This window comes from Chinchilla lanigera, unplaced genomic scaffold (assembly GCF_000276665.1).
Source record: "Chinchilla lanigera isolate Chin_1 unplaced genomic scaffold, ChiLan1.0 scaffold00009, whole genome shotgun sequence".
Classification (NCBI taxonomy): domain Eukaryota; kingdom Metazoa; phylum Chordata; class Mammalia; order Rodentia; family Chinchillidae; genus Chinchilla; species Chinchilla lanigera.
The window spans coordinates 28,407,352-28,435,154 of record NW_004955410.1 but is presented as its reverse complement, the minus strand read 5'-3'; positions in this window follow the sequence as shown (position 1 = coordinate 28,435,154).

The following is a 27,803-nucleotide window of genomic DNA, read 5'->3' as shown; positions in this document are numbered from 1 at the left end:
CTTGCACTTGTGATAGACATATTCAGAGGCCAGGGGTTAAAATAATGCTGTGTCATCTTTATGAGGAGAGGACTGCCCAGTTCAAGAATGATTGTGTTGGTATGAATGGGACAAGCGCTGTGACTCCGTACTAGGGTAGGAATCTCATGGAACCCTCTGGTTACCCACCTGGAAGCCATGTGTTGTACCACTGCAGCTCTGGAAGCGCATCTGGCAAACCCAGAGACAACCTGATGTCACAGACCCGTCCCTAGATCTCCTGATGCAAGTAGTAGCGACCACTTCTGAAAAGAGTCATCAGTTCAAAGCGAATCTTTGTGCTTGCATATTTAAAGCCAAGATAATTATTGGTAGTCTCTGCATAACAAATACAATTTCAATTAGACTCTTTTTCTAAATTAAAAGCTATTGCTTATATGTAATGAGTATTCTTATTTTTTAAAGTGCATTTTTAATGTTTTTATTCTAGGAACATTAAGAACATTGAGCAAAAGATCATCCAATTACTGTATAATGCTAACAAATATGCCGAATCTTTCATTTCTGTTGGAACAAGTGGAGCTAGTTGTGCAGGACTGTGAAAACTGACTGTCAGAGGTTTTCAGCCTCCAACTATGTGGGACAATATTTGAAAAATTTCCAAGAGGGTTATTGAAACACTTCTTCCTGGCTTAATATCCATAACATTCAACTCTATTTCTTCTCTTCATAGACAACAGCACGGTGTTAAATCTTCTACCCATTAGGCTATTGAATAAAATTTTAAAAAATAATATGGCTTTCTGATGGCATATAAAAAGATTGAGCAAGAAAAATATTTGCCTCAGCACACGGGGTTGTTTTTATATTCTCAGGAAGATTTGAGAATGATGGAAAGGAATGGAAGACTTGTCCCTGGGATCCTTATTTCTCTCCCTTGCAAATTGGTTTCCATGGCTTTCATAGTCTGGGAACCAGTCACCAGCACACACTCTGGCGGCTGAGACTGTCGTTGCTGTTGCTTAAGAGTTTAACTGTTTTTGCCTTCATGATGTCTGAAACAGTTTGGGAAAATTGAAGGTCCATGTGTATGATCCCCATCTAACATGGTATGGCCACTCTCGACCTCTCCATGGTGTTGTTTCTTTATATCTGTAGAGAATCAATTAAAAAATCACCCGCTGAAACGGATCTTGGGTATTTGTTTCGTATTTTCTCAAAGCAGGTTGGCTATTTTGCCCTTGAGCCTTAAGAAATGTTGCTGATTGGCTGTTTGTTATTTTTTAATAATATATGGCATGTATCCAAGTAAGCATTCCGATGACCTCGACAATAAAATGTGATTCTTAGCTGCAAGGTCTGTTGGGGGATGGCAGGCTGCCAGCCACTCATACATCATTTACAGGTGGCTGTTTCTGACAGGCCAGTGTTAGTTATTGTAAATGAGTGACAGTCCCTATAACTCACCTGCGAGCCAGACTCTGCCGGGCCGAGGGCTCCGAGATCCCCGCCCCCTTCGCACGTGCTCTTCCCTCTGGGAGCCCTGCGTGCACACACCCTGCCTGGACCGGCGCATCGGTACATCAGTACGCGGAGCTACCTTGTATGTGATTGACGATAATTAGGTTTCAACTGCCTTCTGATGCAGAAATACAAACCATTACAGCATGGCCAGTTCGGCTCCTGCAATCTTGCTCTGAAAGGGTATTGATTCACTCTTTCACATTTTTAAAAGGTCATGGCAATAATTCCATCTGAACTGTGCTAAGTGAAAATAGTTTGTAGAAATGATATGGTTGCTTCTTAGTTCCATTGTAATTGAAAGCCACAATGCCTTGTTTTTTTTATTATATTTTAATTACATGTGTCACTTTGCTCCATCTTACCCTGATGAAATGTTTGTAAAGTTACAAGGCAGGCGACCCTCTGTGTTAATGTTTTCTGACTTTTGGGCAAAGAGGACTTTTTTGTTTTCCTACTGTGTCAGGTGAAGCCTAACCAAACATGGCCTCACTGCCTTATTAATTTAAGAATTAAAGAGAAAAGACTTGAACCTTTTCCTTGCATCTGTCATCAGCCTGCCTGTCTAAATAAGATTAGGCTACACTGGCTATGGTGAACAGGATGCCAAATTTGCTTACTTTCTGCAAATTTTCATTGTTGTTAATCAGCTTTTTCTCAATAGTTATCAGACCATAAAAAACAAGTTTGTAATAAGAAACATAGCTCCTGTGGTGTAACTTCCGTAGCCAGGGACAGGAAACTAAAAATGATACAGTATAAATTACAGGGATAGTCAGATGGCAAGTTGAGCTTTTTCCTACATCTTTAGCTCTTCTGAATTAAAGGAGTTTTAAAGTGCTTGGATACACATTTTGGTCAGCGTGCTCTGAGCCACCCTATATCTCTCTCCCCATTAGGGTGAGCGAAGTCTCAGCTGTTTCTGGTCTCCAAAATGAGCTAGTCATTGTACTTGCAAACTAAGGGACATATTCTCTTTGAGAGCGTGGGGATTTACGCACATAATTACCATTAATGCTAATGGCATTTATATCTGTACAGCCCCACACATCAAGACAAGAATATATTTCCATCTTCATGCTGTGAAAGTCCATTTAATATCATTCATTTTACAACTTATTTTTTAAGATGATATCCATATCCTGTCAAGGCATACATATGCCTAGTTAAAAGTAAATGTGGGAAATATCGGTAGGAGATGGGATAGCTGAACTTGTTCATGTGGATGAAATATTGCTGAACTCAAATCCATTCATACTCTTTAAACACAACGCTCTATTCGGCTTTGAAACTGCTGGCACACTTTTCACAGTGCCATAAATTTGTCAGCCTAATGGGACATTTTGTAGATGTTTTCCTTTTTAAGTGCTTTAACAGGAGTAGGTATTCCATTGATCCAAAAATCCAGCTCAGCATTTCATTGCCTAGAGATGAGAAGCATACATTTAATGTCTTATCAGAAATTAAGTAGTGGACAGTGCCCTACATCTCTTCAAGGAAAGAAAATATGTTCCCAACTGAACTCCGCTCTTGCCTGGCCTGGGCTGACATCTTGAGAGCCAGGCAGAGTATGCAGTGGGAAACATCAGTGGCCATCAAGGTCTGTGTTGTCCTGTGGCTTCATTGATTAGATGCTCATATTTATGCCAAAGGCCTATTGAGAAGTGTCTTTGCATCTATGCTGGCCAAGCAAATTTAGAGCAAGGTCTTGATTGACCCCTCCTGGGACTTTGACCACTAAAGGAAAATAATGGATCTATCCCAGCTGTCCAATCTCTGAATCCCTCATCTTGGAGCCAACCAAAATCAGAAAGGCTCTGTGTTTAAACCATAGCCATAGGAAGGCAAAAGGAGTGTGGCCATCCTGAGGGGGCCCTCCCAGGCTCCTCTGCAGGCACACGGCTCCTCGGGGAAAGAGAAGAGCTTTACACAGGCCCCAGAAGCCACTCACAGTGGTGAAGTCACTACTGAACCAACTAAAGAGGCCAGCAGTGCCCTGCTAGGTGGCCTTGGGCAAGCCACTAGAGCTGTCTGGGCATGTTTTATCACTGTTAAGATTGAGCACACTGAATACTGAGTGTTTTAGTAGCTCGAAACTTTATATCTACTGTTGTGTTTGCCTTGTGTATATATTGGGATTACAGTGAATTGTAATCAATGACCAGTAGGAAATACTGGCTTCCAAGAGATTATGCAGCTGAGTGGGTGAGGCTGTAGAATATCAAATGTTTCCACATCGAGAAGACAACAAGTCTGGAGTCTGAGTCCCATGCCCATCCCCCTCCCTGGGTTGGGGTTGCTTTACATTCAACTTGGTCACTTGTTTGTTAGCAACCTGGTTGCTAAAGATGTAGTCAGTGGAATGACATTAGATCCTAGGGTCAGAAGAATGTGGTGACAGAAATTTTTGTCTCTACCATCTTTCCTGGTATGACCAAACTAGCTACTGGTTTGCTCACTTTGCCAATCACTAACGTCTCTGGGCTATTTCCTCTTAACATCACCATTCCCCCAATCACACTGGTCAGAAATTATTTTAGGTGCAAAGGCATTGCCCTCAAAGTTCCCCAGATTCTAGAAATGTTTTGTTCTAGGGCCACAACATTGGGGGTCCATGGCCCTTTCCATTCCACGTGCGTTCCAGACATTTTATTTAAAAATAGTTATTTCATTTCGGTCATGTGGGCTATCTTACTCTAACTTGATGAAATAAGATTCCTTTAGCATTAATGTAACAATTATTGGCCACCTACTATGTACCAGCATTGGCAAGACCCTAGGGATACAGTTGAATAAAACACTTTCCGTGACTTCTAGGTCTCGAATAGTTAACATTTGTCTTGTGTTTAACAACTCAAAAAACAAAATCAAAACCAAAAAACAGCTCAAAGGACTTTCACATACATTTCCCCACATGCTCTCTAACAGTTGGGAGAGGTGAAACAAGGGGCTGAAGATTATTTCTAGACAAGATGTTCAAGGTCCCCTAGTTACAATGTTGTGCGTCTCTTCAAACCGGTGTCTCCAGCCGCAAACCTCTTGCACCCTTGTCCTCCACGGAACTTCCCACAACCATGAGCCAAGACAGTGTTGCTGGCCAGTCCTTCGCAGTGTGTGTCTTGTTGGTGAGATGCACCTAGTACTAGGCGTGGAGGAAAATGAAGTGCTTCGGGGGGGGGGGGCGGTGACTGAGTGTTTAACCTAAGTCTATGCCTTGCTTGTTGGATCGGTGCCTCCTTTAGGGACAAGGCAAGGGCAGCCCATCCACTCTGGGAAGCTTCCAGTCCCACTGTTGTGTACTTTTTTGAACTTACACTGTTGAAAAATATCAAGGTCAGAACATGATTGAAGAACCTTCTTCCTGTCTTTTAAGTCACCGCACTTCTATGATATTGTTTTCCACTGAAGAAGTTCTCTTAAAAATGAGGTTGAGATCCCTAAAGAAATTGCTTCAATCAGCAGCAGGGCTTAATGACTGTTAATGGGAAGTGGAGATAGGATAGTAAGTGTTACTTTGATTAATAAGAGAACTGCAGAGAATTTAAATTGTGCCACTGATGGATTATTTTCTTCAAGCTTGATAAGCACTTCTCATTTGTTCTTAAATTTGGTCAATACTGTTAAAGGCAGCAAAATGAAGTATAATTAATTCTATTACTGCTGCTCAGACCAAGTGTTACTAAGAAACAGATTATGATGCAGATGACAGTGGAAGTCACAATGTTGACAGTTGGACGCTTTGAATACCTATCACTGCTCGTTAGCCTGAAAGAAGGAAGAAAACATTTCTCCATCCTCATTTCAAAATACCTAAACCTGGCTTTTCATCTGCGCATGTTCCACTCTCCGTAACATAGAGTATATTGATAAGATAATCAGCTGACAGAAAATTATTCTTCTTTGGAAGTATAGAGAGTAAATAAAAAATTGAGATAAGACATCAGTTAAAACGTTAACAGCTGGATGTTCATTTCGTATTAATCACTAAGAAAATGGGATATTGATTTGATGTGGAATGGCTGTTGAAAGAAAGCTTTACATATTTCCTTTTTTTTTCTAAAGATTCCATGGCATATTATAGATCATGGTTTACTTTTGCTATTCATTTTATTCAGAGCAATTGATAAGCAGGTGGCATTTAGAGCAAAGATATCTTATCTTAGCAGACAATTTTATTTACTCTGAGTACTAATGCCTAGGAATTAGACATACCCCCTCCCTTATTTCTGTAAACACCAAGACATATCAGTATTTTCTGAATAGCTCTCCCTCCCCCCACCAACCCCTTCTAAATCTATCTCCATTTATTTATCTAAGGGATACACATCACTTTTAAGTCCTGCTAAAAGTCATGCCTGAACGTGGCCTGATATACACAAAGTCTCACCAAATGGCTTTTAGCTTAAGTCAGTGAATCTTAACCTTGCAGTTCATACTCCTGGGCACCTCTAGTTAATTCCAGAAATGCTTCCAAGGCTGAAAGTCAAAAGAAATTAATTACATTTCATGTTTTTAAAAGAAAGTATGCAATTCATCAACCCTGTTTCACAGATTCTACCAAATAACAGCAGGGTTTTGCACCTTCAGAAAGACTGGGCATCTCCTGAACTTGTGTCCTTCTGTTCACTATCTATTTCCAAGTCTGCATTCTTCCAAAGTGCATGAAGCCACTGCGTGCATAATTTCAGATTAATATAAAATCTAAGTGTGGTGGGTTAATGGTATAGTTATAAAGTTTCTCTGAAGGCCTAATTCCATGATTAAAAATGTAAACCTTATCTATTATGAATTGAGAACTAATCCTTTTGCCCAGATGTCCCTTGAATATAATTTCTGAACATGAGGAAATGATGGGAAGAACATTTCAACCCAGAATGGCAAAGTCAAGCCTTTCTAAAATCTCTTGCTGCAGAGTTAATGTTTGGAGACAGAGCCCAGAGTAGAGAAAGTGCTCTGGCCAGCAGGTTGCCAGCAGCCTGAGTGTTGGGGGTCTTCAGCCACAGTGTAGGGCCGGCCAACCTTGGGTCAGTCTCTGGATCACTCTGAGAATGAGCTTTTGCCTCTGCAGTGTGAAGGGTTGACTCAGCTGATCACCTAGATCCTTTCACCGTTGAAAATGATCTTCGGTTAAAATTCAAGTGTAAGTAAAGGGATTAGATGATTTCCTTAAGGCCGTTTGTTCAACATGAGGTGTCTGTATGGACATTAGAAATGCCCCAGTGCTTCAGGGTCATGTTTTCCTGGTGGGGATAATTTAGCCCACAAATGGAAAGTGTCCCACCTCCTAACATATACCCAGTCTGTGCTCTCTACAGACCTGGACTGGTGTGTCCAGCTTGGCTCTGCCCTCTGGGAACTTCCAGGCTGCGGGGAGGTGAGTAAACCAGCAGGCAAGGAAGATATTCTTTCAGGTAAGTGCACTGAAGAGACACAGCCAGGACATGTGATGAACAGTGGCCAGAGAAGGGCAGGAGGAAGTGGAGAGTGAGCCAACTGACCACAGAGGAGCACCGAGGCGAAGACAGTGGGACCAGCCAGCCTGCCTTACCTGCATTCTCGGCAGAAACAAGCACAGTAGCATCCACCTTGCCTGAGATTGTTTTCTAGAACACATACTCGAAAGGTGCTATTGCTCTTGTTAAAACCCAAGAAAAATCAAGCAGGGGAAGTTATTTCTACAGCTTTTGTCCAGTCATTCCCACTGCTAGAATTTCTAATTATCTTCACTGGTTTTCTACATTGCTGCAATACAATTAAAGTTGCAAAACTTTGAGTTGGGTTATTTCCATTCATACTATATCTGTGTGTTTGCCTGTAGAGTTTAGTACAACTTACGACTTTAGAACTACTGTACAATACTCAGAGGTGTGAAACGCCATTTCGAGTAATGCCTTTCTTCAGTTAATATAGATAAATATTGATGGCAGGCGGCAGTAAAACAAGTCATTAAATTCTTCAGTGCAAGTGTGTCCCACACATTGCTGGAAGCTACAGAAATCACATCGGGCTCCCAGAGCCACTGCCTGTGATTAGAGAGTACTCCCATTTCCAGTTCCTTGCTCCAAATTGAAGTTAGAGGGAGCCGAGGCGGGGTGTGGAAGCCAGTGTAAGAGGCTGCATGAGGGTTAGAGTGCCCTCCCGGCCCATCTATCTGCAGTGCTTTCCTCTGCCACCCTAATGAACCCCTGGGTGAGCCAGAGAGCTTTGAAAAATGGCATTCGGCTACAGTGGGAGGTCTGGTGTTCTGAAGACAAAGAAACTTTAAATCTACACTAGTAACCCTATAAAAGCAGCTAAAGATTTCAAGGGGCAATAAACCCCTTCTCTGTTGCTGCTTGGAATATTTCACTTCAGTGTCTGTCATGGTGATGCAGAACTTGGCTTGGTTCACATAGAAATGTGTGTGTGGGGGTGTCTTATGGGGCCAGATAACGTTTTTGTTGCCCGAGTCTTAGGATGAAAAATGAAAGGAACCATTTCCTCATTTTATAACACCATCCTCAAGGATTCCAGCCTGGTATAGATTTTGACGCTCCAGTGTGGAGTGCGCTTTCTTCAAGGTGTTTTAATGGGCTCTGGGTTGTCAAAGACACCACTCTGATAATGAGACCGAGAGCTCCATGTGAGGAGAAAGCTCTGTAATGAGGGAGGAGCACAATTTGTTACAGTTATGTGGTTACTTGGCCATAATATCTTTTTGAGGTTTATTAAATCATATAAAATTTCAATTTACACTGTAATATTCTATAAAAGATGGAGCACACAGAAGTAATAAGTATGACAACGTTTCTTTCATTTATGAATCGTATTGTTGATTGCGTTAACACTGCCACATCCCGCAGCAGGATTATTTATGTCGGGACAGTAATTTTCTATCTTCAATTTAATTTTGTAAAAGTTAATTACAAATTAGAACAAAATGGAAGGCAGTGAAATGCTGAGATAGGATGTTATTGGGGGGAAATATTTATACAGGCTGCGACTGTGCGGATCATTGCTACAGATGCCTTGTGGCACCCTGCACCAACCATTTGTGGGGTAAAGAGGGGCTCTGGGCTCTCTCTCTCCTGAGAAATGGCCTCTTCTGGAGGAACAGAGTCTCCTCCAACCTTCTAATGAAAACCTTTCCTTTCTCCACCTGCCAGCTGAGGCCTGGACAGCTCAGTCACCAGCAAGGCTGTGATAGAACAGGACGTGAACTCAGGGCCTCTGACACTAGCTCAGTTAATCTCCACTTCATTTTAATGGGAGTGTGTTTCCATCTATCTTAGAAGGGGAGAGGGAGTTTGACAAGACCGAGAAATGTCTCCAAATATCTCCCACAGGTCAGTGTGAGCCCAGGGAGACAGAACTGGGAAGGTGAGGATTCTTCAGCGCGGATCTCTCAGTTGAACTCTCATTCCATCGTGCCACTGCCCTTATAGTATCAACAAGGTTATTTAGACAGACTTTCTGTCAGAGCCAGCTAGTGGTAAAGCTGGCCACAAACTGACTCCTCAGAGAGAAAGGAGCAGCAGAGGTGAGAACCGAGGCAGAAGTGACAAGAAACCCCAGGCCCCTGGCCCTTCACTCCCTCTCCCACCTGCTTCTCCATCCACACTGTGTGCCCTCCTCTGGGACTGGGTCAGGTTACCTGTGTCCTTGCTGAGTAGGTGGGGGAGCTCAGTGACACCAGCTTCCCCTCCTTCTTGTTCACTCTACTCTCTCCATCTGGAGATTTCCGTTCCTTCCTGTCCTCACTACCACACTTGACCCATCTGGAGCCCTTTGAAATATCATGATTGACTTGCTAGGTGAAAGACTTTTATATTTCGTTTTTAATAGAGCAAAAGTGACTCTAAATTTGTTAATATTCTTTAGGTTACATAGGACAAATTACAGATAAGTGAATCAGTAATGAAATTTGTAATGAGAATTTCTCAAGTATGAAATGTTGGCGCAAGGAAAGTTAATTGCGGGATTTTACAGCCATTATAGTTTATATCATAAATGCAAAAATGACTAGGGCCATTTAATTACAGTAGGAACACACTAAATTTTTATGGAGTGCCATTTTGTTAAAGAGGTACTCGGAGCATTAAGAGCAAATACCATCCTAACAGTGGGGCCAGGTAGTTTTCACAACATCAAATAAATATGCTATTGCTACAAAATTGTTCCTCAGATACTATAATTGACACGATGACTAATGAGATGGGTTTATTCTCACAGCTTCACATACTCAATTTACAGTGTCTGAAAGTTATTTTTTTTCTGCCATCCATAGATCTGGAAGGAACCGGAAAAATCCCTCTTGGAAAACACTATCTCTGCTGCTTCTCTAATTAACCTTCAAAAACGCATTTTGAAATATAGAAGTTGGTGCCTAGCATAGAAATTGGATTGTCCCTGAAAAAAAGACTCAAGTGCTAATTTGTTCTTTATTCAATATCTGACATGTCAAAATTACAGGCAGTTAATGCTTTGGAGCCTTTTAGTGGGCTAGAGATAGACTTTTCCTATGGCCAGGGTTCAGAGGGGTGGCTCTGAGGACTCCAGAAACCAGTGCTGTCCTGACAACCCAGGCTGTTCCTCCCCTCTTTCTACGCCCCAGCCAGCCCAGGCCCTGTGGGTGTCAGATCCCAAGTGTATAACGGAAAGAGGGCATCCAATGGGACAAACAGTGCTCCTTGCACTTTCCCGTTCTTTGTGAGCTTAGGGGCTGTGCCTCTTCATTGCCCCAGGCCTCAGGAGCTTCCCAAATGGGAAAGAAGGAACTGTACTTTCGGGAAAAGCTGAATTCACTCTGGACTACTAAAATGTTTCAGATTATTTTGAAAACAGAGGGTGCCACTCCTTTTTATGAGTCAATGAAGAGGAGACTTCTAGGCAGTGTTCCTTTCCTCACCAAAACCCAATGAAAGACAGAAGAGACCTAAGTGGTCTGCTGTGTTTAATCTTACAGTCCAAGAATACTATGTGGAAACCTGCATTCAAGACGCTGCTCTGCTGCATAGGACCATGAAATTTTATGCTTCTGTATCCTATCTGAAAAATAAGAAAGTACTAACAATATCTATTTCCCTGGGATATTGTAAGAATCTGACAATTTAATGAAGAATTTGGAAATACAAAAGTAGGATATATCATGTTCATAGCATCCTTTATCACAGTAGCCAGGAAAAATAACCCCAGTGTCCACTGATCAACAAATGAACAAACAAAATATAGTATATGCATTCATGTTAGTCAGTTTTCCATTACTGTACCACATACTTGGTATAATCAACTTGTAAGGAGAAAAAGGTTAGCCAGGCAGGACAGCACACATTTGAGGCTGAGGCAGGAGGATCAGGAGCTTGAGCACAGCTTGGGCAGCTTGCTGACTTAGAAAGACTCTGTCTCAGTACAAAAAATAAAAAGGGTTGGGGATATAGCTCAGTGGGAAGATCGTGGTTTCCATCCCCAGGACTACACACACCCAAAATGTATTTTGGTTCATGGTTTCAGAAGTACCAGTGCATGATTGAACGAGCTGGTGCTTTGGCTTTTTGGTGAAGCAGAAGTGTGTGGTTGAGGAAAACTGCTCACCCTGGGCCAGGAAGTGAAAAACTTAGTGAGGAAGATGAAGGGGTGAGAGCCCCACTATCCCCTTCAAGGGCTCTCCTCCAATGACCTGAAGACCTCCCACTCGGCCCCACCTCTGAAATGTTCCACCACCTCCCAAACGTGCCACCGTGGGAAGTAAACCTCCACCACATGGCCCTTGGTGAACATCTAAGCTCCAAACTATAGCATATACAACCGAACATTTTTCAGCCTCTTAGAGGAGCATTCTGATACATGGTCAATACGGGCAAGTCTGAAAGACACTGTGCCAAGTGAAAGAAGTTGGTTACAAAGGTCCAAATACTATATGAGCCCACATCCTTTGGGGAACCAGACTCTTAGGATGAGAAAGCAGTACAATGGTTTCCAGGGCCTGAGGGGAGGGAGGGATGGGGAGTGACTGCTTAAGAGGATTAGGGTTTTAGTTTTGCCCAGTGAAAAGAGTTCTGGAAATGGTGGTGATACCTGCACAGCAATGTGAATGTACTTGTAACACTGCTGAATACACTTAAAAGTGGCTAATGTCATAAACTCCATGCTTTCTATATTCTACTACAATTAAAAATCATATGTATTTTTAAAAGCAGAGGCTGATGAGGCTCTTAAACTAGGGTCTGTGCACCTCAAATAAACTTCAGCAGGGTCCATGAATTTTCTCGAATTGTATGTAGAAAATTAGGTGAGAGATTTCTCATCATAAAATAATTTAATTGTGTCCTAAGTCACAATCTAACCCCAACTTTGGTTCAGGAAAACACGCAGATGAGAACCTGTAGTTTTCAGGGAGCCAATCTATGATGAGGGAGGTGGATCAGAGTGGAAGAGAGGGGGAAATCAAATATGCACACCCAGCCCAGATGACAAGGCAGGTGACAGTACAGCGACTGAAAAGTAGACATGCACTGTGTGCATGGAACTAGTTACTGTTTGGTGGCAACAGCATGGATTGTTTCCTCAAGCGAGAATCAACGCCTTCCTATTGCTTGCTTTCCTTCTTGGTGTGAGCTCTTAACCAGACACTGTACACAGAAGTCCAAGTGTGCATGCTCTGTGGTGCCCACAGGTCATGCGATAGCCTCTGAGCCATGTCCTTGCCTGTGAGACTCCACTTAGTGGCCCTGCTTCAGCTGTCAGACTCCTGAGGGAATCACCAAGGACCTGAGAAGAAACCTCATAATGCCAAAGATTTGCTCCATGGGTGGCATGTGTGCGTGTGGAGTTTGTGTGTGTGTACATAGAGTGTATGTGTGTGGTTTACGTATGTGTGCCTGGTATGTATGCATGTATATATGTGGTTGTGTGTGTGTGTGTGTGTGGTGTGTATGGGATGTACATGTATTAGCCAATCAGGCTCAGATCAGCAGTGTTAACAGCCACTCCGGTGATGTTATGTGAGAAGCAGTGGTCCTAAAGTGCCTTTCCCAACACATGTCATGGTACTGCCAACTCCTCTGTGAATTCATCTGAATCCAGGCATGAGTCCATTCCCTAGGAAAACTCTCCATTAATCTCCATTCCCCTATAGCAGTTTGCTAGGACCACCAGCAAATAAAAAAATGCCACAGACTGGGGGGCTTAACCAGTAGAAACACATTTCCTCCTGAATCCATCCTGAGATGCGTGTATTTTTTCCTTCACAGCACCCATCAGGTGCTCTTCTCTGTGGCACTGATTCTGTGGCATTTGCTGAATGGCAAGGCTGCTCCTCTTGCCAACATTTATTCATTGGATTCCATTGTGAAAGAAAGCTTTCTCCCCACTACTTATATGTTTTTTATTTGTTTACTTATTCAACAGTGTAGATATTTATTTCATTTATGAGTGTTTCTTTTCTTCTCTGTTAAAATCCAAGTCTAAATTTTTTTGTTCAGATTGTTTCAGTTTGTGGCCCCTTCACATTAGCTCCTATGTTCTTTTGACAGGTTCTCTTTCCCCATTTTTTTTTTTTTTTTTTTTTTTTTTGTTTTTTTTGTTTTTTGGTTTTTCTCCGGTACCGGGAACCGAACTCACGACCTTGCGCTTGCCAGGCAGGTGCTTTTGCTGCTGAGCTAAATCCCCAGCCCCTCTTTCCCCATTTTTTGAGTGTCTTATTTTCTGGCATTACAAGATGTTTCAGGCTCATCTTGTGTTTGCCATGCCCTAACTCTGGATTCAGCTATTCTCCCAACAAGTCCTGGTTCTTTTTGTTGGAGAACGGTGTGTAGAGACCAAGATCTGTGCTGTATGAGTGCTCATTGTTCCTGGGGTGCTGTTGCGTTAGGCCCTCAAAACAGGGAGAGCTAGGGGATGTATGTATGTAACTCACCCTCCTCCTATGGATTTATACTGATACCTGTGATTCTAAACTAATATCACTGAGATCATTTTATACTGGTTACTTATTTGTGGTATCTTTCTTTAAAAGTGAAAACCCTAGTGCTGATGAACTACTGTAGATTTACATATTTGTTCAAATCAATATATATAGTGGTTTCAGAATTCCTAGCCTTATGCCTATGAGAAATACTTTTACTGAGTAGATCACAGAATTACTGCACGATTCTCCTCCTCTCCCTCCTCCTCCTCTTCCTGTCCTATTGGGAGTCAGACTTGTGCTAGGCAAGTACTCTACCACTGAACTACATAACCGGCCTTCTTTCTCAAATTTTTATTTTGAGACAGGGTCTCACTAAGTTGCTCAAGCTGGCCTCAAGTTTGTAATCCTGCCTCAGCCTCCCAAGGAACTCAGATTACAGGTGTGCACCAGCAGGCCCAGCTATGCACAGTTCTTTATCTTCAGCCTTACAGTATCTAGTTAGGATCCTGAGTTCCTCAGTTGATTAGAATCTTTTCTCCTCTGTTCCTTTAACATCTTATTTTATTCATGTGCAATAGAGTTAAATTCACCTCTTAGTGTGCGTATCCCACTTAGAGTTCCCTGCCACATCCTGGTTGCTCTGAATTATTTGTTATTTTGAGGGAAGCATTAGTGTAGTCTAAGAGTCAGATTTGCATTAAAAAAAAAACAAACAAAAAAAAAGCTATACTCAGAGCAGGGCCCGATCCTTCCCCCCTTCCCATCTTCTCTCCAGCCTTACCACCCACTACTGCAGGTGGCCAACACCTTTAATTCCTGGTTTATCTTTCCTGTATTTCTTTGCAGGAGAGGGCAGATTCTTGAGTATTTCCTTATACCCCCTTTTCTCCTATATGTAGGGTAGCATACTCTAAGTACTACTGATTTTTTGCTTTTTCACTGAAGTGTAAGAGATGGAATCTTTACGTTTTCCAAAATGAGACATACATTTTAAAGGGCTACTGGGTGGACTGGATACACTCTGACCACTTTATAGTAGCAGGGTTCTTCTCAGTGAAAGACTAGAATGGTCTAGAATACCAGTCTAGGAAGACTAAAGGGGCCTTATTTTCAAAGAGCCTACACGGGAACTAAAATGCATATGCATGAAACAATAGGGAAATAAAATGCATATGCATGAAACAATTAAGTCAACCTTATGGGAAGAATTGTATCTTCCTGACCTGCTAGGAAAAAGAAAGTATTTTGACAGTGACACCTTTGTCAAAGAAGTTCAGACAGAAAGAGAGCAAAGCAGTAGTGGTATGAGGTGGTGAGAACTCAGGGCTTAGCGATGCCTGGAAGCTCTGTTGAAGTTGGTCAGGTGCTGGCTTGTTGCAGGCCACATTATCACTTACTTTCTTTAGTGCTCAGCCTATTTGGGCCCCTTATGTCAGTATTTCTTAGACTTCCGTGTGCACTTGCATCCAGGGAGCCTGTTCAAATGCAGTCTGTGTGCGCGAGTCTGTGTGCAGCCAGTGACGCTGTGTCTCACACAAACTTCTGGTTTGCTTTGCTGTGCTGTGGGTTCAGGGGCCTCACCCCAAACAGCAAGACCTTATGTGGCATTTGTGTCTCAAGTCCCAGGAACCTGTTCCTTAGGTGCAAATCATTGTACTTGTCCAAAATATGCACACACAGAAAAGTTCGAAGAGAAGCATCCTCATAAGCCCAGGCTTTGTACTCCCCTGTTTACTATACTCTCTGGAATTTCTGATCTACTACTAAGACAAACAATATAAAAGCATTAACACATATTTATTGATGCATATGACTCATTATAAAACAAAAGCTTTCTATTCACAGAAAGCAGATCTTAAACCTTTATAGACACACCTGCTGTGAAGGCAGATTAGACGCAGCACTCGCAGCTCTGCTCCCATGTGTGCACGCCACATTCGAGTTAAAATGACCTCGGCTCTGGTAGATTTTGATTTTAGCTCCTCTGAAGGAGGGTTAATTAGACCTTGGACTTCATAATAGTGATCAGTGTGCAACACAGTCCTGACTTTGCAAAAACACCACAACTTATTGCAGCTTCCCTGAATTGAATTCTGTTCATGCATATAGAATGAACTCGCCAACATGCTGTAGCTCTTAAAGTCTCTAGCGATACCTTTTATAAACTGTGGATGCTTCTAGGACCAAGAAAAATAGGAAACATTTTCATATCAGCTTCAGACAACTACACTAAGAAAGTCCAGGCCATAAAAGAATTTTCCATGGTCTGTGTTAATGTCTAAGTGTACCACACTTATTCAGCAGCACGCTTAATGAATAAATGGTGAGTTAACTCAACTGGTCCTGGGAGAAGAAAATATTTGCTAGATTTAGCAGAAAGCTCTTGCCTATATCTATGGGGCCATGGTCAGATAAAACTTGGCTTGACCTGGCTTTAGCTATCATTCATGGTTTCTTGGAAAGTACCACTAATGTCATCCAAAACCTCAGGCATGCTTGGAATCATTTTCTTTCCTTTACTCACATGCCAAGTTACATTTGATTATCTAGTCCAATAGCATTTCTCATTCTTTGATCCTGAGGGTTTTGTTTCCACACTGTGTCTCACACCCTTCTCCAATTTGCCATCCTTATTGACAGCCCCTGGCTAACCTCCCCACCCAAGACCTTGTAGCAGCTGCCCACCTCTCTGCAGCCACAGTGTCAACTCCTGTCCACCCTGCTGAAAGAAGCTTGCTAAAGCACAGCTCTGGTCTCAGTGCTGGCTGCTGCCTCCAGCACCTCCTATGGGCTCCAGTTTGAGAGAAGATTTCTCCGTGGTGCCTCAGTCCAGCCGTCCACCTGTCCATCTGCTCCCACCTGACCTCTGCTCCTGACTAATTGCTTGGCACTTGCGTTCAGTTTGGGTTCTCATCCCAGCCTGCCCCGCAGGCTCTGCCTTTTGCAACCTCACTCATCTCTCAAAATTCAGTCTTCTTTTTTGAAGTCTTTTGTTATCCTACTAAAGGAAATGCTTTTCTAGTCATTTAACCTTTCAAAAATTTTTGCTATACTGGAGATTTAACCAGGCACTTTACCCAGAGCTACATCTCCAGCCCTTTTGTACATTTTTTTTCTTAAATTTTGAGTCAGGATCTTGATAATTTGCTGAGTTCCCTATACTGGGTTCAAACCTGTGATCCTTCTGCCTCAATCTTCCAGAGGGCTGGGATTCTGAGTGTATTCCACCATACCTGGCTGACCCTTTCAATCCCAGGGAGCAGCTGATGGGGCACCTCATTCTGCCTTATCCAGCAGTGACTGGTGTGGTTGTCTTAGCCTTGGATTTGTCCATTCTGTGGTCACCATAGCTGGGTTACACACCCAGGCCCCTCTGGATGGGCTGTGGACTTGTCAGGACAGTGCATGGGGGTGAAAATGACCTATGGCTTTCCTGGGAGGAACATGAGACTCGGGGGCTGAAACTGCTGTGTCTCTGGCTTCCTCTCTCCTCGGAGACTTTCAGTGTTTGAGATAGGGGCTGTTTTGTCAGCCTGGGTCCTTGGGTGACAGTGGTGAACAAAGCCCCCATGTGACCTGCAGCGGAAGATGGCGTGAATAAGAAATAAACTTAGCTGGGCTTGGTGGCTCACAGCTACAATCCCAGCACTCTGGGAGGCTGAGCCAGGAATATGGCAAGTTTGAGCCAAGCCTGGGCAATTTACAGAGATCCTGCCTCAAAATAAAAAATGGGCTGTGGATGTAGCTCAGCGTGAAGACCATGGGGTCAATCTCCACTACTGGGAAGGAAAATAAATAAATAAATAAATAAATAAATAAAACTTTTGCTATTTTAAGTCACTGAGGTTTTGAGGTTGTTGCCACAGCACAATCAAGCCCCAGGGACTAAGGTCCATACAGGTAGGAATCTCCCCTTTTGATGCCAAGTGTCTGTGACATGTGACACAGTGCCTGCTATGTGACAGGAACACAGAAATTACTGTGGGATTGCACTGAACCAAACCATGTCCAGTGCCAACTGAAAAAGCAAGCAATTTCAGTGAGTGGCTGTGTGGAGTTAAGCAATTCAGCTTCATCTTGATTTTGGCGAGTGACCCCTTTGGAAATTTCGGTTTCCCTGGTCACAAGGGACCAATAATAGAATCTCCATCACAGGCTTCTTAGAAGGATGACACAAGGTAACATATACATGCGTCAGAAACAGCCAGTAAATGTTAGCAATTATTATTATTATTGTTATTACAGCCACTTTCCCAGCACTAAAGTGGTATTTACTGCCACTTAACTACGCCACAGGGCTGTGCAAAAAGAAATATCTGCAAATCAAGTAACTTTAGGATTGGGGTCCCAGCAGGGTAGTAAGACCCCACAGCATCACAGCACCCCAGGCAGAAGCCTGCTGGGGAAGCAAGGAAAAGAGAGGCTTCCAGGCTGCTAGCACCTCCCAGGCCCCAGACTTCAGCCAGCCGGGAGCCACCTCGTCACAACTGGGGGTAGCAGAACCCAGGAGGCTGGTGGTGGCTCTTCCAAGGACCCAGAGTGGATGAGAAAGTTATATCTCCTCCAACGTTCAAGTCATATGTGTTGTTAACAAAGCAGGAGCATAAGCTAATTTCGCCAGCCGGGAAGAATAATAAGCAAATGCATTAACTAAGGCTAATTAGTCTTCTATTTTTATCCCTAATCATTTCTTAAAACCAACAAAGTCATTATAGTCAATTGTGTCTTCAGTGAAAGATGTATTTGAATTTCTAAAAATGGGCTACTTGTCACGTTATGTATTCATTAGGAACCTAGACACACTATTTTTTAGATAGCTACCTGTAATCTTGCTTAAATCTTACAAAAACTATGATTATCCTGCTAATGAATAAATGGAAAGTAAATCTCCTCCTTTGAATTTATTTCGCTAGTATTTACAACTAGTATGTGTAATGATCCCAGTCACCAAGGACTCAGGTGGCAGGCTGACAAGGTAATTCAGGAGAATTCTGACGGACACAAAAGTGGCTTCTAAAGATTGCACAGAGCCCTGTGCTAGGTCCTGCTGAGTATTTTTGTGGTTGCTTTGGCTGAACACAAGGAAGACACAGTTATCAAATTCATAGACACAATAATCCTCATCTAGGAGAAATAGCTACTTCATAGATGACACAAGTGGGATTTGAAACACCCTCAACATGCTGAAGCACAGCTGAAATTGTGACGGGGAAACCAATAAAAATAAATGCCAAGCTCTGCATTTAGGTACAGAGTCAACCATACAGATGGGGCCCCACTGCTTCCTGTGCAAAGACCTGAGGGTTCTAGTTGTTTATGAATGTTGCCTCCCCTCAGAAATGCTGTATGGGCCTCACTCACTGCTGTTGCAGAAGAGTGATGAGTTCAAATGGATGCTTTGGCTGAGAGAGAAATTCAGGGGAATTAAAATGGCGATGTGTCTTATAAATGTCTGAAATGATGAATAATTAAAACAAAAGGCAACATACAAAAAGTATCATTGATGTGTTTAAAAATGTCAAGGGCTATGAAATTAAAAACAAACAGGGGTTCTATGTGTCCCAAAGCATCCATGTCAATTTATCAGGAAGTTCATCTCCAAACTGCCCAGCCGGCAGCAGCGCAGGGGCGTGAGTGGGAATGAGGTTCTTGTTCTACAACATCCAAGCCAAGGTCAAGGTACTAGGGAAGAGAGAAAGCCCTTCACCCTGCCCTGCCCTTCATGGCTCTGTCCACTGCTACCCCAAAGTGTTCAGTAGGATCCACTTTTCTGTTGTGGGATTTTCTGTTTTCTTCTAAGAACACACTTCATTTTGTGATGGAAGGCAGTGGGGAAAAGTAGGATGTGCTTTATATACATCTGCACTACAACCACAGTGGGCATCAAACATAATTCCAGAAACAAAGGGTAACTGGTTTACACATCGGACCTCACCATGTGCTATGCTACAGGTACAAGATGCTGTGGTGGGATCATGTGCTGGTCTGGATCTAGATGTTTCCATTCTAGAAAATTGGCCTGGATGCAGGACCAGACTCTCCTCCAAGCTGCCATATCCCAGCACACTGGACAACAAATTAGTTGCAATTCCAACAGAGGGAAGTTTACGTGGCTTTTTTCCCATCGCATAATAGATGCTCTGTAGAGTAGTGCGCTTCATGCTGTGACAATTCATTCCTGCACTTGTGACAGGACCGCCAGCTGATTGTACTATGCTCAATTAGGAGAAAATGCATATTTTAATCTGCCCTGTGGTGAGGTAACACTTTGCTCAGTGGCCTTGGCAAACCGGCCACTTAACTGTTTAGGTGGCTGGAAGCTTCTGCTCCAGCCTGTCGATCTGCTGCCAGCAGACCTTCCAGTCTCATTTTGTTGCCAACACTTCCCAGGTTCCGGAGTACAAACAATTAAAGGCCACTCCATCATTCTTAGAGCCACCGTGTTGGGCCCCACCCCTTGGCAGTGGCCACCACCCTGGCTTCGGGTGACGATAAGCAGAGTGCTGGTCACCCAGCTGGTACTGTTGTCCCCTCACCCTGGTCTGGCTCAGGCTGGGAAGCCCCACACAAAGGCTGCTCCAGGCCCTTCTTCCTCAGCCTTTGTGCCCCAAGCCGAGCCTGCCTCTGTGTGAACCAGGGGGCTGAGGCAGAGGGTCTACGCCAGCTGGCTGCCACCTGGCTCTGACCCAGGGATGGTGCCCATCTGGGGCTGCCTGGTTGGGCAGGCTGTGCCCTCCACTGTTGTATCACCTTGGCTTGGGGAGGAATAGGGAGGGAGGGAGGCGGCCGAGAGAGAAGTCATCTTTGTTTTATTTTGATTTGGTTTTCCAGTGGGTGAGACAGATGATCCACTTGAGGTATTTCTCTCCTCCTCTCTCTTCCGTCTTCCTCTTTCCATCTGAACTTAGACCCTGTGGTTCCCCAAGTCACCTTGAAGTGAAGCGGGGGAGCCCAGGTATGAACCAGAGCTGGGCCCATCATGCTGGTTGGGGTGGGGGGGCTTCCAAAGCTCAGACAGGCCCAGAATTGGGGCTTGGAGTTTCTACTAACTGACTTCAGGTATTTAACCTCTCTTAAGTTAGTTTCCTTATTTTCAAATGGTCCTGGCCTTAGACTGTGTCTGAGGATGATTCAACCAGATGCCTAATGAGCTAACCTTGAGTCTCATTAGAATTTCCAGGAATTCCTAATGAGGTAGGTATATTAGCTCTTTTAATTCCCTTTATTTTCTGCATTTTAGAAAGGCCAGGGCTGACCCTCAGAAGGGCTAACGGCTTCACAAGCTAGCTGAGAACCATGCTGGGGTTACCGTTAGGACTGGATAAGAGTTTGCTTTATTTTCTCCCAGTCTCAAAGAGGTCAGGATGAGAGGTGAAAGCCGGACCCCCAGGAAGGCAGAACCCCAGAGTCACAGGTGAAGGCCCCAGTGGCAGATAAAATGGCCACAGAGCTTCCTTACAGCCATTCACTTTACTCTTCTCATTTTGCAAGTAGGATGAATCTCCAAATTTTTAATTAGCCCTTAATTTTTAAAACCAATCCTTCCCAAATGGCGTGTCCTAACTCTACAGCGGACAGTCAGCCCACACCAAGGGCTGAGCCCAGGCCCAGATGCTCTGGGTTCTGTTCGTGTAAACAAAGCCACTGAGCCCTTGGTGTGAACTTCCCTGAGGACCAAGAGCAGGCAAGGTGGGAATGTGACAGTCATAAGTTGTGTGCAAGAGTATCCCATCTGCGATGCCCTTACAGGGCCTGCGACTTGTTGCTTCAAGTCCCCTCACTAAATCACTGCTGCTCAGGTGAGAGGGGCAGCAGCCCCAGGATTCCAGCTGCTTTCCTAAGGGGACCTCCCAGGGCCCCACAGCCTTCCATTCCTTCTCTCCCCGCTTCCCACCAACCTCTTCTCTGTTCTAGCAGAGCAGCTTTGAGGAATCAAAGGTCTCTACAGGAGTCTTGGGGCCCCGTCAGCTAGGCCCAAGAGGAGAAACCAGCATCAACCACACCTGTACCTCCCCTGGCATGGTGAGGGCACCTGAGTGCTAGCTGGTAATGGCTGGCTGACAAGTTGGCCTGGAAGGCTATTGTTTCTACCTGGTGCCTAGCACAAGCGAGTCCATCCTTCCTTCCTGCAAAATTAATTTTCATAGCTACACCACCTTACATGTGAGACCTGAAACTGTCCCTGACTTGTGACGCTTTTTCTGCAGTGAATCTCTGCCTGGTGGCAGAGCTGTGTCCTGTGTTTCTTTGTGTGTCTGTGTGGGAGCTGGTTTGAGTGCAAGTGGAGGAATGAGTTCTACACTCACTCAGGCTTGCACAGGCCTTTAGGTCCCAGCCCTGCAGCCTCCCACCCCTCCCCTGCAGAGGTCCCAGGCTCCTTGAGAAAGTTGTCCCAAACGCAGCTAGCAATGAACTCCACTGGGCTACCTTGGATGGTCTTATTTTGACTTCCCTTGCTCATTATGTGATTTTTTTTCCTTTATGATTTCATATGAGGTATTACTCCATTAGAAAAGAGAGGAAGAGAGAAAAAGAGGATAGGCCTCTGAATGCATCACCCCTGCAGTCTCACAGGGCCCTGTGCTCACAATGCCCCAGAGCCTGCTTCAGTGCCTGCTGTCACCATCATAAAATTCTAAAAACTTTTGTATATGGGGTCTAGCGTTTTCATTTTTACAGGGCCTTACAAATAATGTAGCTGATTCTAGAAAACAAACATGTTGTGCATTTATCACTCTCTAGGCCAAAGGTTTCCAAACTTTGCTGCACGTTAGCATTTCTTTAGAATCTTGACACCAAGAACACACCCCAGAGCAATGAAAGCAGAATGGCAGAAGGTGGAAGCCAGGCCTCAGTGTTTTTAGAAGATCCCCAGCTGTCATGATTCCAGTGAAGCAAAGCTGGAGAGCTGCTATTCAGGACACCAGCACCACAAGAAAAGGACAGCAGGTACAGAGCAGTTGAGCCGACTGCCCAAGTTCACATCCTACCATGGTGACATCAAGATTTGAACCCAGTTTAACCTGACTCTAATCCCTCCACGGCCCACGCAACACAAGCCAGCCTGCTCTGCCTTCTTAAATTCTGCCAGTTTCTGAATAAAATGGTGAGGTACCCACCCCTTTCTACTCTTAGAAAATCGCTTCTGAGCGTTTCTTTGCATTTAGCCAAGAAAAAGGGAGACCTTTGCATGCACTCTCCATGCAAACTCCAAGTTCTGTGGGCCATGTGGCAAGCTTCCAGAAACTTCCCACAGCTAACCCTGCTGCACCACCTGGAGCTGTTTCAGCTCTGAGGGGAACGCTTCGGAGCTTTCCCAGCTGAAGCCTGTCGCCCTCCCAGGCACGGGCACCTCCCACAGTGAAAGTCATCTGGCCTCCGAGGAACGTCCTCTTTTGCCCTTCACAGGCAATGCCCTCCATCCCACTGCTTCCCGCCAGGACTCTCCCTAAATCAGTGGACATCAGCAAGTCAGCTCCATTCTTGTGCAAGTACCACCAAGCATATTCTTTCATTTCTCACTTCGCAAACAAAGACTTCTCTGCAGCCTCCCAGAGGTTCCTTTCCTCCAGTTACCTGCTCCACATCCATTTCCTACCTACTCTGCCCAGGTGGCCAAAGGTGGGACTGGGGTGCTCTGATCCCTCTGTGCCTTTGTGCTGCAGGCAGGGCCTTGAGAGACTGCCCTCTCCTTACTGTTCTTCCTGTTGCCTTGCAGCTGCCCCTGGTAGGACACCAGGAAGATAGAGAACATGCTGGGCAAACTTCCTCACCCATGAGTCTTCCAGAAGGCACCAGCAGGCCCAGGAGACAACAGGCCGTGGCTCCGTCTCCTGCCACCTACAGGGATGTACCCCATGGTGTGCAGAATAGCTGTGTGCCCTGATAGCCTGTGGGCATATTTCTGGTCTGCTCTGCAAGGCTTCTTTCTCATCTCTCTTTACGGACTGGTATGCCAAGCAATTGGATAGCTTCAAGTGTGTTTGTGATTATTTCCCTCTCCTGGCCACAAGATTAAATGCAGTGCCAAATCCCTGGTGTCAGCCTGAGGTCTATCAAAGGAAAGGAAGTGGGGACTCAGGACTCCAGGGTCTTTGGGTGGAGAGTATGAAGAAAGCTGTGTAGAGGAAGCCATTGTCAAAAGCACTTTTTCTCAGGCTGGAGTACGTCCACCAGAGTTTTTGTCCAGAAAACCAGTTTTCAGAGAACCATTCGGTGTGGCTGGGATCTTATCAGGATCATCATCAGACCTGGGTTTGTCCTTCTGGCTGGTCTAAAGGAAAGAGCTGTGGAGTAGCACCCCAACAGCCTCCATCTTCCTCTCTAGCCAGGACAGGGCCCTGAGATCCTTACCTGTTGGTTGAGGTAAGACCTGTGGCTGTGGCTAGAGTCTGAGGCATGCAGGAGAGAACTCCTTGTCTTAGTCGCTTTTTTTTCTGTCACTGGGGCAAATAAATGACACAATTTAAAGGAGGAGAGATTTACTTTGGCTGAAGTTTCAGTTCAGAGTTCGTGGGCTCCAAAGAGCAATCAGCATGGGGGAGGGGGCGGGAGAGCTGCCGCATGGCATGGTGGGAAGAGAGCAGAGAGAGAAGGGGGAGCCAGGGAAGGAGATGTGCCCTTCCAGGTCACGTCCCCAGGAACTTCCTCTTTCAACCCAGCCCCACCTCCTAACAGCACATTTAGTTATAAACGTCTGTAACCCAGTCACCTCCGAAAGCACACCTCTCTCTGCATGAGGCTCTGGGGAGAGATGTAGACCTAAGCCATTCCTCCTCTATGAGGAGACGGGGCAGCTGGGCCTGGGGACCATGCAAGCCCATCAGTGTGTGGCTTGAGGGCCCTCTCACACCTCAACTACTTTGCCTCTGCAGATGCTCAGGAGGAAGGTCCAGCCTGCCTATGTGACTGGCCTTCCAGTCTGGCTTTGGAGTGAACCGGTAACTTAGAGATTTTATTTGTTGCTTCAGGGAAAAGTGTGCTTGGACGACAGGAACAGCAAATAGCAGCCTCGTTCTAACATTAAACCTCCAGTGCCCCCTCTGCTGTCCCCCAGAACTCTGGGGACCACTTATTACTCTGAGCCCCGTTCCTTTTGTCCTTCAAGGTCCAAGAAGGAGTGTGCTGACAACACAGTGATCCCCCACTCTCTGCTCTCTGCACTGGACATGGCTGTGAGTGCTGTATGAATGACGATCGTACGTGAACTAGAACCTGACCTGCTCAGGAATAAAGAAAGCGATCCACCATTGTCAGAAACTACGGGGCGAGCTCCCTTAGCGCTTTCATTGTTGGGGGAATTTGGAAGGACACTGCACATCCTGGAAAGAGCATCATGGTGGTGATCTGAGGAGTCTTCGTGTTTTGGGGAGTTTCACCTGTGCGGCAGAGAGCTGTCCACGAGGAAAAGAACAGTCATTTTGCTTCTTCACCCTCTGCTGCAAAGATGTTCATGGCCTCTGCGAGATGGAGGCCCAGAAGTGCATGCAGAGATTTAGGTAGATTTTGAAAGTATCAGTTTTAAAAGCCCCACTGCTACTTTGATTGTCCACCAGCAGGGTGAGGATTCAACTCGTCTCTCTTCCTGCAGGTTGAGGCCAGACCATGGAAGACTTCCTGGTACCCGTGGCTGCCCATGTGTGCAGTTTTATGCTTTGTATTACGAAAAACAAAACACTTGAGTTTCTGAGTGTGCCTTCCTCTGGCCTGATCTTTCACATGGACTGATGGAGAGATAGCGACAATGCACCGTATGGGATTCCCCTTTGAAATTCCCTAGGTTTCTAATAACTCTTGTCACCATGTCTCTGTCGCAGTCTTGTGCCTCATCACGGTTTAACCATAATGTGCTCAGTTTGGGTGTCTGTGGGGACTCTCCAAGACTATGACCAGTGGAATGAGGGAGCACCATGGGGACTCCATGAGTGTCCAAGGTCCTGTATGGGCGACCTTGGAGGAGGTGTGGCCAGAGGTCTCAGCTGTATTATTCCCGTAGGTGGTGTCTGTAGTCAGCGTCAGTCATTTTACATTCTTCTCAGACACACTAGTGTCTTATTAGAAATGCAGTAAATAGAATTTAACACAATTGAAAAGAAATTTGCAACCTTCCCATCTAAGGAATGCCACTTCAAGAGAATAACAGTGACTTACAATTTACTGCCCCTAAGTTGCAAAATCAGTTTTAGAACATCGTAAACTTTTAATTGCATGCAGCATGAAACCAGGTTTCAGACAGGAGGGAAGGGGAGCTCGTGTTTACCGCACACCTCCCCTGTGCCAAGTAGCATCTTATTATTCCCTTTCATCCTCACGACAGCCAGATGAGGCGGGAGTGATTTTCCCTGCATTATAAATGGCAAAGTCAAGACTCAGCAAGGAAAGGTATCTTGCCATAGGTCACTGAGCAGAATTGCAGGGTTTACATTTGAATCGCATCCACTGGCTCCCAGTCCTGCCAGCTTTGGATCCACCATGAAACATATGCACGGGAACATTTTCTTTCTCCCATAAATTAACTCCAATGACTGTCACTTTGATGATTCCAGAAAACAGTGCCCGATTTTGCCTCTTCATGCTTCCCATCCACTCGTGGAGTGTTGTGCTCACTGCCCTGAGAGAGGAAAAGAAGACTTGGGACAATCCTGCTAACTTTTTTGTGGATTGCATTCTGAATGATGTCACCATTGTTAACTCTTCCAAAACATATCTGGAAAACAGGTTTTAATATGCAAATACCTCCTTTCTCTAAACTCCAGAACCTCTACCTCCTTTCTAGATTTATCTCTGCTATGGAGCCCCCCTCCCCATCTTATTGTTCCCCCTGTGCATCATACTAGGTATTTGCTATTCTTAACAAATGCAAAGTTTGCTTGAAGCAATTTTTTCTTTCTGCAATATTCTTACCTAGGTATTCTCTATAGCTAGGAATAGTCTCTATACCTAGCTATTCTTCTCTCCAGGCAGCATTCACATGGCCAGGCCAAGCAGAGCAAGTGCAGCATGCTGGCTATACCTTGGGAACAAGTCACGGTTCTAGAAAGTACAGTCTAGCAAATTGGAAGACCAGTGTCTTCCTTCCTTATACCCCACAGTCTTGTGTCTGAACTTTTTGGTGCCTTGACCCAATAAGTCTGGCTTTGGAATTAGGCTGTGTCTGTCTCTCCTCCACACAGGGAGTTCCCAGATGAGTTTCATGGGGTGCTGAGAATATGAGTGTCCACTGAAGGTCTGTCATGATTAATTATCTGGTTTGAGGGTTGCAAAAAATATTCCCTTTGAAGCTTTCTACCCATGTTCTGTGAACTTTAGAGTGGAGAAGTTTCTAGAAAATATTGTCAGCACAAGTGACCAATCATGTTAGGTAGCTGAGAGCATTTTATTAGGAGTTTCACTTTGACTCTGAAGTTGATTTTGCATGTAGAGACAAAGAAGGAAAACCAGAAAGGTGAAGTGCAAAACACTGGCACCAAGGTGTTTTATCTGCGATGTGATTCTTTGTGAGAGGTACGAAATGGGACAGGGTCAGTTAACACAGGGCCTTCTCTTCTCTGCCATGTGCCCAGCGGCTTGGGAGCACATCTCTGGAAGGGGACAGTGGTGACCACCAGTCTGGAGAGCTTCCCAGGGGATGTCCTTTCAGCCTGGGCCCAGAGGAAAAGAGTCACTGGACCGTGTGCATACAGCCTCTGGGTTGCCCGTGCCCACAGACCCCAGGAACACCTCCGTGTGTCACATTAAGTCATGTCCCACAGCTGCTTGGATGCAAGAGAAAGTGACTGGGCCAGAGGGAGCTGCCACACTTCTTGCTTCCTATTCTCCCTTCCCTTCTAATTATTTTTCTAATGGTTCCTTGATGTAATGAAAGCCTTTCTCACACAATTCTCTTCCTGGGTTCTCCTCTTTCCAAGTTAACACATATAGGGCTTTCTAGGGGGAAGTTTCAAGGACGTGGCTGTCTACCATCCCCTGAAGAAAGCTGGGGTTAAGTGACAGGCCAAGAGATGCGCAGAGATAGCACCCTGTGCCAGGCCACCTGTGTACTTTTCATCCACAGTGGCCCGGATTGGAGAACGAGCCAGGAAACCAAATCTCATCTTGTGGGACGCTGTGCACCCAGCCAGCTCTAGAAGTCCAAGTGGCCCGGCCTGACAGGAGCCACAAGGACTAAAGGGGAGGGGACAAATTTTTTGTTAAGAAAGTAGGTGCCAAAGGAGATGGTATCATGGAGGGAGGCCTGCCTGAGTCAGTGAGGGCGGCCTGGCAATGATCTCTGGGTTTCAACTCTCTCTGATATAGGATTCTGGGAATTTTTACAGGAACTGCTGGGGAAAAGCCAGTTGCTCCATAGTGCTCCTTTTTATATCTAATAGTATTCACTATTTCTGAGTGCTCAGTGCAGGCTGAGTATGATACACACACA